General features: G+C 47.9%; 1 long non-coding RNA gene and 1 pseudogene across 1 annotated transcript; one reads left to right on the forward strand and one right to left on the reverse strand.

The window, feature by feature from the left end:
* Positions 1-4,688: 4,688 nt before the first annotated feature.
* On the reverse strand, positions 4,689-6,260 carry LOC123134731 (uncharacterized). The gene is made up of 2 exons (XR_006465717.1): positions 6,102-6,260; positions 4,689-5,090 (listed from the first exon to the last, which is right to left on the reverse strand). It is a non-coding gene; the product is annotated as an uncharacterized lncRNA (long non-coding RNA).
* A 3,598-nt stretch (positions 6,261-9,858) lies between these two features.
* On the forward strand, positions 9,859-9,997 carry LOC123140387 (uncharacterized; annotated as a pseudogene).
* The last annotated feature ends 491 nt before the right edge of the window (positions 9,998-10,488 follow it).

Raw genomic sequence — 10,488 nt, forward strand, 5'->3', positions numbered from 1 at the left:
TGTTAATCACATAGCGATGTGAACTAGATTATTGACTCTAGTAAAACCTTTGGATGTTGGTCACATGACGATGTGAACTATGGGTGTTAATCATATACAGATATGAATATTGATGTTAAATCACATAGCGATGTGAACTAGATTATTGACTCTAGTGCAAGTGGGAGACTGAAGGAAATATGCCCTAGAGGCAATAATAAAGTTATTATTTATTTCCTTATTTCATGATAAATGTTTATTATTCATTCTAGAATTGTATTAACCGGAAACATAATACATGTGTGAATACATAGACAAACATAGTGTCACTAGTATGCCTCTACTTGACTAGCTTGTTAATCAAAGATGGTTGTGTTTCCTGGCCATAGACATGAGTTGTCATTTGATTAACGGGATCACATCATTAGAAGAATGATGTGATTGACATGACCCATTCCGTTAGCTTAGCACTTGATCGTTTAGTATGTTGCTATTGCTTTCTTCATGACTTATACATGTTCCTACAACTATGAGATTATGCAACTCCTGTTTACGGGAGGAACACTTTGTGTGCTACCAAACGTCACAACGTAACTGGGTTATTATAAAGGAGCTCTACAGGTGTCTCCAAAGGTACATGTTGAGTTGGCGTATTTCGAGATTAGGTTTTGTCACTCCGATTATCGGAGAGGTATCTCTGGGCCCTCTCGGTAATGCACATCACTATAAGCCTTGCAAGCAATGTAGCTAATGAGTTAGTTACGGAATGATGCATTACGTAACGAGTAAAGAGACTTGCCGGTAACGAGATTGAACTAGGTATTGGATACCGACGATCGAATCTCGGGCAAGTAACATACCGATGACAAAGGGAACAACGTATGTTGTTATGCGGTTTGACCGATAAAGATCTTTGTAGAATATGTAGGAGCCAATATGAGCATCCAGGTTCCGCTATTGGTTATTGACCGGAAACAGTTCTAGGTCATGTCTGCATAGTTCTCGAACCCGTAGGGTCCGCACGCTTAACGTTACGATGACAGTTATATTATGAGTTTTGATGTACCGAAGCTTGTTCGGAGTCCCGAATAAGATTACGGACATGACGAGGAGTCGCGAAATGGTCGAGACATGAAGATTGATATATTGGAAGCCTATGTTTGGATATCGGAAGTGTTCCGGATGAAATCGGGATTTTACCGGAGTACCGGGAGGTTACCGGAACCGCCCGGGGGCTTAATGGGCCTACATGGGCCCTCGTGGAGAGGAAGAGAGGAGGCAAGGGGTGGGCTGCGCCCCCTCCCCTCCATAGTCCGAATAGGACAAGGAGAGGGGGGCGGCGCCCCCCCTTTCCTTCCCCTCTTCCTCCTCCTTCCCCCCTTCTCCTTCTCCAACTAGGAAAGAAGGGAGTCTTACTCCCGGTGGGAGTAGGACTCCCCCTTGGCGCGCCCTCCTTGGACGTTCGCCCCCTCCCCCTTGGCTCCTTTATATACGGGGGCAGGGGGGCACCTCTGAACACACAAGTTGATCTTCGTGATCGTTCCTTAGCCGTGTGCGGTGCCCACCTCCACCATATTCCACCTCGATCATATCATAGCGGTGCTTAGGCGAAACCCTGCGCCGATAGAACCTCATCACCGTCACCACGCCGTTGTGCTGAAGGAACTCTTCCCCGACACCCTGCTGGATCGGAGTCCGGGGATCGTCATCGAGCTGAATGTGTGCTGAACTCGGAGCTGCCGTATGTTCGGTACTTGGATCGGTCGGATCGTGAAGACGTACGACTACATCAACCGCGTTGTTATAACGCTTCCGCTTTCGGTCTACGAGGGTACATGGACAACACTCTCCCCTCTCGTTGCTATGCATCACCATGATCCTTGCGAATGCGTAGGAATTTTTTTGAAATTACTACGTTCCCCAACAGACCCTTCTGCCATCAATGCCAACACGGCGCTAGATAGCGTCACCCTCCTGTGCACGCCCATGAAACAGTGACCAGCGCCGAGACCACACTTCACCATGTCGCTCAGACTCGCCGTCGTCGGTACCATAGATTTCACGCCGCTCCATCTTGATTGCCACATGAGAAGCATGCGGAGACATGCGCTCAGCCACCGAAGCCAGACACTTGTACCCCAGCTGATGTATGAGTCCAAAGATGATGCCCCCCATGGTGGTGACGACGCAGGAATATCGCCATTATCCGATCTGAAAAGCCTAGATCTTGGGTTTTCCCTGGAGCACACAGGGACCGAGAATCGCCGCACAGCGCCTCCAGCAACGTAACGATGCCCATAGGCGCTGTCGTCGATAGTTCCGACCAAGGATGTAACAAGATTTCGCTAGCACACTCGCATCCAACACCATTTGGACCACCTGATCTCTCCACTGTCTTCGGCTACACCCCATGGGAACGTCTCCGCCTCTAAAAACAACTGCACACAACCGGAGCCGCAACAATGCCACTGCCACTAGGAGCCGCCACACCACAGGGATAGGCCGTTGACCGCGGTAGAATCCAAATGACCGTGTGGCCGACGCTGGACCGCAACACCCGTGCGGAGATCCACCACGGTAGAGGATGCTAATGATCACCGAGCGCATCCATCGGCCGACCCCACCTTGATCCCCAGTCTACACCGACCGGACATGGGAAGGAATCCCAGATCCACCACATGCCGCAACGCCATCACCAAGGAACCGGACCGACCGGGTCACGAACGCCGACGCACGCGAGGCATGGATCAATGTCATGGGAGCCCAGGGGCGAGACAAACGTGATCTGCGGCCCCAGATGATGGAGACGTACCGCGAAAATCGATTTAGTTGCCCTTGTTGTGTAATCAGTAGAGATACATGTAAATCCACAGTCAAGGAATGCCTTCGGGGCCTTGTATTGGAAGAGCACACACATTCTAGGTTGGGCGGCCTTCCGAATACGTTGGAGATGAGCCGGGTATTATCTCCTAAAACATGAGCTGCCATGTTTGGTAGGTTGGTCCCCAAGAATAAGGTCTTGAGAAGTCTGTTGAATCCATCCTATGATGAACAATGCAACTTCGTTAATGAATTCCATTCCAACATGAGGTGGCGGCGGTGACAACATGTGTCTCTCTTGATGTAGTTAGTTAATCTGTAGTCAAACAAGATAATGTTTCGAAGAACACATTTCAAGGACCATCTCTCCCTATAGATAGTTGTTTAATTGGTTCAGATTATCCACTCCTTTGAGATTGTTTTTGTTGAATAGTGTTGACTTGGGGTACTAGGATGCATTTTGTCCCCAACAGTTGGACCACCGTACTATGTACCATTGGATTATGATGTGTTTCACAATTTTTTTATTAACACTATAACATTATGATCAGTCATATTTAGTTGATTAAAAATTCATTAAGTTGTGAAATGAAAATATGTGCTACAAAATATGATGAAAATATGTGAACCCAAAGCATGAATTGGCATCAGATCAACAAATGGTATACTGCACTAGGGGTAGCGATATATTTCTCCATTTATGATATGCACAACTGTCAAGTTGTATGTCTATGGGCAGACTAGATAGACTCAACCATCATTTGGATTCTATACCCTCCTCTCCGGTAACTGGTAGGTTGTTTTTGTTCCTGATTGAAATCAAGCTTCATGCATATGAAAATAGCTTCAACAACTCACAATCCCACATTCGATATGATCGTCCGGGTGTGTCACCCACCATTGAAGCTAGTGGCGCACGACAAGCTACACACCCCGCCTGGTATTAGCTAGACATGAAGCATTTTTTTGCTCTGTTCAATGGAGCATCACTAAACTCTCCACCCTAAACACCCTCTCGCTTGTTTCAAAAAAATTAAAAAAAAATAAACACCCTCTCGCATTCAGAGCCGGTAGAGCATATCGTAAAATTAGGCCTAGGCCAGACGATGGAGCCAGAATTGGTCTTATTTTCAGGCCAAACCATATGGATCATGCAGGGAAGTTCAGCTATGTTAAAGCATTTCGGGGTTTGAAAGAATAGTCTCGTATTGGTTTGATAATTTGCAACAATTCATATATAGTGCGAGGAATGACTAACATGGCTTGCTGCTTTAATAACCTATCTAACAGATCAGTTCAGTGCATTGAAAAAGATCAAGCTTGCTAACAGAGATCGAGTCCTTGTAGACAGCCGGACAAAGCTTTTTACCACTGATCCCCGGGCTTTTTACTACTTTAACCCACGCGGAATTGAAAATGTATGTTATAAGCAAATAGCTTTTCGGCGGAATGACCACCAGAGTTGGACGAGTAATTACACCGAGCTCTTGAACAACATGCATGTGCCCCGCTTTGTTTCATTGAGAAAAATCCATTTCACATGATCAGTAGCTCCGTTTCAAGAGATAAATGGTAAATTCATATGATCTGTTCAACTAAGGAGTAGATAACCACAACGCGAGTTAGAAGCTTCAAATCCAACAACTGTTCTCAACCCAAATTGAAGAAAACAACAGAATACTAGACCGGGAGTTTTTTTTTAAACTTGTAGCATAATAATTAGGAAAAATATGCTTGCAATTGCACAAAGCAAACTCCAACATGCAGGTCAGCACTGATCATTGCAACACCACCACTCAACTCCCCACACCCTCCACTCAGCTCGGTACTAGGCCTTGAGAATTTAGATCCGTAGGTTCACGTTACAACCCACAAATAAGAGATTTAAATGTTGAAGTTTAGGGACCTGACCGATATTGGCCAAGAGAATCCCTGTTGAAAATTTTGATGGCCAGGTTTTGATAGGACACACATTGCCTTAAATCAAACACCTTACTTTCTATAGCAGACATACAAAGGGGACGGAAAAAAAGGTCGCAAATTGCAACCCCTCATGACTAAATTTAATAGAAGTTTGAGCACACATCTGTCATTGGCTTTTGCCTTGCAACCCACCATACATGTCGTTTCCTCTTCATGCATAAGCTAACTAGCCCTCCACATGCTCTGCCCCAGCCAATCAATGCAGCGTGCTCTGCTCGTACGTGGCCGCATGGGAGCGCTGCTCCCCGGCTTCGGACAATCTCTCGCTGCCGTCGCCGCGCCAACAATTTGCTGCCGCCGCCTCCGACCTGAACATACATACACATTTTTTTTGAAAAGGAGGTTAAGACCCGGGCCTCTGCATCAATCGATGCATACAGCCATTTTTATTTATTATTCAACATAAGTCTAACAAAAGCATACATTAAACCATCCGAAGCCACCACTCACATCTACAAAACTTGATAATATGGATTGCTCTCACTCCCCATATCTAAACCTTGTGCCGTCGCCGATCCATCCACATAACACATCGGAACGCACCGCCGGTGCAACAGACCTAAAACATACACCACATGCACATGTTTTAGACGTCGCCATCATCATCGAACCGCTGACCCATCTTCAGGAGAGAGATCTGCATCATCCTTGCCAGTCTGTCCATCTGTCGATGCAACCATGGCACTCAACGGCAGGGGCGGAGCCAGAATTTGACCATAGGGGGGCGAAGAAGACAATGACATGCAAAGTTTTTTTTTTCTGACTATGACCATACCAAGGGGAACACAAGATAATATGTATTTTGCTATAAGAAATATGTAGTTTTTTCATTAGTTTTAATGTGGCTCATATGCCTAAAATACATAGAATAAAGGCGATAATCTTATATGGCGCGCTTCCGATTTTAGCTTGTTGTGCAAATTTTACTTGTGCCAGAACATTTGATTGGCAGTTTCTGTATCAGCTAATTTCATATTTAAGCCATCATGTGTACAAACTGGTATGTAGATTTCTAATCATCCCCCCCCCCCCCCCCCCCCCCCCCCCCCCAAAAAAATAGAAACTAGCAAATAACAATTTGTGCAAATCTAATAATAATAACTTGCAAGATAGCCTAGACATGAGCCGATGGTATACCTTAGATTTGGCGTGAGTAGCGTTGTGTTGTGTGAAATTTGAAATTAAGATGATAGAATCAGTGCATCCCTAATTAATAACTCCGTCTATAGCAAAAAGTTTCTGATCTCCTCGACTGAAGATGCGGATCAGTTTATTAGTATTCTACAGTATAAATCAACGAAGGAATCGAGGAGACTCACAGGAGGATTATTCTGCTATCTACACCGGCGCTGCTGATCCATTTGTACGCATGGCCTGGTCGAACTTGCCGGCGGCTACCGGAAGCGAGCGCCTGTGCGTCGGCACCGAAACGATCTAACAGAGGATGCCCTAGATTGTGGCCTCGTCAGTTGCCTGGCTGTTTGTTTCTTCTAGTTTGGGCTGACCAACAATTACATGGGCTTCAACTTACAAAGTTCGTGGGCTTCATGCTTTGAGCGCACTGTCAGGGGGGCTAATTAGTCGTAAATTTATTGGACGTGGCTTTCTTAGATTACGATACTTCGTTACGGCAGCCGTTGGGGGGAGCTCCTAAGTGGCGCCTTAAGCGCCACTCGGAGCAACCGGCGCCCACGCGCGCCCCCTTCATGGGCCGGCCCACTTTGGATTCTCTCCCTCGCTCCCGCGTATACGTCGAGCGGCAAAAAAGAGCGGCAAAAAAGAAGCGCCCGTGTGGGTCGAACTCCAGACCTCCTGAATGATTCTAGCGTGCCTGGCCAGCCGAGCTAGCATCCTACAGCAGTTTATAGCAACGCTAGCCCAAAAGTAGACAGCGGCACATCATTTTTTCTAAAAAAATATTTTTTTATAATATACGTTGAACAAATTTTAAAATGCAGTGAACTTTTTAGTAAGCAAACATCGAACAAATTTCAAATACACAAATGAAAACATTTTGTTGTATGTGTTGAACAATTGTTTAATGTACGATGAACAAATTTTAAGTACGCAATGAACATTTTTTAATATACGTTGAACAATTTGTGTATACGTAATGAACATTTTTTAATATACGTTGAACAATTTCATAATATAGGATGAATTATAATACATGATGAACATTTTTATAAATTCAAAAGGTGAACTATTTCGTAATATATGATGAACATTTTCTTAATACGACCAAAACAAAAAAGAAACCGGACTCGAAACGTGGGTGCTTTTATTACCGTTCTATTTACTATACAAAATCGTAAAAGCAGAAATATAATCACTGCCATAAGTTGTCCCGGTTGGCTAGCTGCACTCGAACAAAGGCCGTGGGTATAGAGTTCGACTCCTGCGGAAGGCATGTATTTTTTGAATCATTAAAGGAATGAAAAAAAGGTAAAACGGGCCTGGCCCATGACGGGAGGGGGGGGGGGGGGTGTGTGTGCGCCCGTTTGGGAATCAGCCTATAACGGGCGCTTAGGGCGCCGTTTAGGTATTTTTTGAATCATTAAAGGAATGAAAAAAAGGTAAAACGGGCCTGGCCCATGACGGGAGGGGGGGGGGGAGTTTGGGAATCAGCCTATAACGGGCGCTTAGGGCGCCGTTTAGGTATTTTTTGAATCATTAAAGGAATGAAAAAAAGGTAAAACGGGCCTGGCCCATGACGGGAGGGGGGGGGGTGTGCGCCCGTTTGGGAATCAGCCTATAACGGGCGCTTAGGGCGCCGTTTAGGAAATGCCGCCGTTGGGGGGGGGGGGGGGGCGTGGCCCCCGCTCGTCCCCCCTAGCTCCGCCCATGCTCAACGGCGCCACCACCCCGCGCTCGTCTGTCCAACCGCGAAGATTTCGGAAGATCTGTCATGCGTAGCACCTGTCGACCAGGCATGACACAGCGTAGCACCTGTCGGCCAAGCATGACTTGACATCTCCACTGAAAGCTCCGTGCAAGACGAAGCCGCTCCACCTCCTGCCTCTGTCTTCCAGCTCTGCTCTAGAAACGATGCTCCCCAGAGAGAAAACGACACCGCAGTACCGCCATCGTCTGATCTAGAAGACCAGATTCTAGGGTTTCCCCGGAGCAGCACGACTGGGTCGACAATAGTTACACGACGATGCCTTCATCAAGGTAACGACGCGGAACACCGCTATCGCCTGCCATCGGCTCGGTTTTCATCGACAACTATGTCTTTCCGACTCGCAGCCGGAACTAGATGGAGGATCTCGAGATCGGACCATCCAGCCTCAGGCCGACCACTTCCGACGGAGGAGATGTCCACCACCGCCAGCGGCACCGGCCAGATTAAGTCTGGCCGGAGGTGCCGCCGACCAGTTAACCATGGCCACATCCCTCCTGATCCGCCCTCCCCACGAAGCCGCCGGAGCAGTGCCGAACCGTCGGGAAAGTCGAAGACCGAAGAGAGATCTCGCGCCGCCGGTCCCTCTAGGTTGCGGGGCTGTAGCCTAGATCCCCGTTGTCCCCATCACCGGCGGTGCCCGGGCTTAGCCGGTGCACGTCTCTGGAGACGATGAGGTGGAGGAGAGGAGGGAGGGGGCAGCGGCCGGGGCGCTGGGGTTGGCCCCTTGATCGCCCTGGAGGGAGCGATCGAGGGAGCCCTGGAGCGATCGGGACTTTTTTCCCGCGATCAAGTACTTATCCGACTGCGAACGTTACGACTGCGACGGTAGCATTCGAATGTGATGCGACTGTAGTTACCCAACATACATACACATGGCTAAAAATGCGATTGAGGCTCACACACTCTTCAAACAAAGCAGCTATTGCCAAAATTACATGCATCGCAAACGTTTTGTGGGAAAAAGCAGTAGCCAATGCTTTGGTCTGATCCGGGCATGACGTAGACAACACTCCATTGTACTCCCTCCGTTCCTAAATATTTGTCTTTCTAAAGATTTCAATAAGTGACTACATACGGAGCAAAATGAGTGAATCTACACTCTAAACTATGTCTATATACATCCGTATGTGTTGTTCATTTGAAATCTCTAAAAAGACAAATATTTTGAAACGGAGGGAGTAATATGCAACTAGGGTCTTAAGAAACCTACTCACTCCATTCATACATATAAAATATTTTGGATGTTTAATATGGACCAAATACAGACTGAAATGAGGAAACAAACACACTAAAATACGTCTGTATACATCTGAATTATATAAAAAAAAACTGGAACATCTTATAATAGTGAACGGAGGGAGTATATTGCACTGGCGATTGATCCTTGCTACTAATTTCCTAGTTCTTATTTGGTTGGCAGTGTTAAACAATAGGCTTGTGTAACGTGACAAGTTGTCACCATAGGGTATATTGTGTGCGTGCGTTGTATATGGTGTATATAGGCAGGTTGTTAGACTAGATGATCATATCCATTGTATAGCTTGGAGTAGAGGTCAAGACTAGAAACAACCTGCCGATCCTTGTACTTTATCTCTATATATTAACACGCACGCGTCCCTGCTAAGATGCATACGCTTAAACCCTTTCTTTCATGGTAATCAGAGCCTACCTCGAATTCATCCATGGCAAGATCTTCGGCGAACTCCTTCCCCTCATCTCCGTTTGCACACACCGCAACAGAAAAGCTTACGAGAGGGAACGAGGCGCTATGGCGCGCCACCGTGCTCTCGGCCATCCGAGGGGCGCAGATGGCGTCCTTCCTCGACGTCGAGCAGGTGGTGCCCCCGATGGAAATTGAGGTCACCAGCAGCGACGGTAAGACCAAGTCCAAGGCCCCCAATCCAGAGTTAGGTGCGTGGTACGCGCGTGATCAGCAGGTGTTCTCCTACCTGCTGACTACGCTACCTCGCGAGATGGCCATCCAGGTGGCGACGTGCCACACCGCAGCAGAGCTGTGGAACACGGTGCAGAGGATGCTGGCATCGCATACCCGTGCACAGACCGTCAACGTCAGGATCGCGTTGGCAAACCTCCAGAAGGGCAACATGACCATCACTGAATATGTTGGTAAGGTCCGAACCCTCTGTGATGAACTAGCTGCTTCAGGGAAGAAGGTGGACGAGGAGGATGTTGTCTCTCACATCCTCGCGGGACTCGATGAGGAGTTCGACCCCGTGGTGTCCGCCATGTGCTCTAGGGTTGAGCCTGTTGGGGTTCCGGAGCTGTACTCGCAGCTCCTAAGCTTCGAGACTCGCATGAATCTTCGTGGCGGGTCCTCCCAGTCATCGGCAAATGCGGCGACATGCGGGCGCGGGCGCGGTCGCGGCGGCGGCGGTGACCGCGGTGACCGTGGACGCGACTTCAACAACAGGCAAGGTGGCGGCGGTGATCGTGGCCGCGGCTCCTTTCCCAAGCCACAGAACCGTGGCAACCCTGGAGGCAACAACGGCAGCGGCAACCACAACAACAACGCTGCCAAACCAATCTGCCAGATCTGCGGCAAGGTTGGTCACCCAACGTGGAACTGCTGGAAGCGTTACGACTCCTCCTATCAAGGGGGAGGAACGCTCGGCAAACATGGCGGCTCCGCAGTATGGCGTCGACACCAACTGGTACTTGGACAGTGGTGCGACGAACCACATCACAGGAGATCTAGAGAAGCTCACCATCAGGGATCGGTACACAGGAGATGATCAAATCCACACCGCGAGTGGATCAGGTATGACTATAGCACACATTGG

Source organism: Triticum aestivum, chromosome 6B, assembly GCF_018294505.1.
Source record: "Triticum aestivum cultivar Chinese Spring chromosome 6B, IWGSC CS RefSeq v2.1, whole genome shotgun sequence".
NCBI lineage: Eukaryota > Viridiplantae > Streptophyta > Magnoliopsida > Poales > Poaceae > Triticum > Triticum aestivum.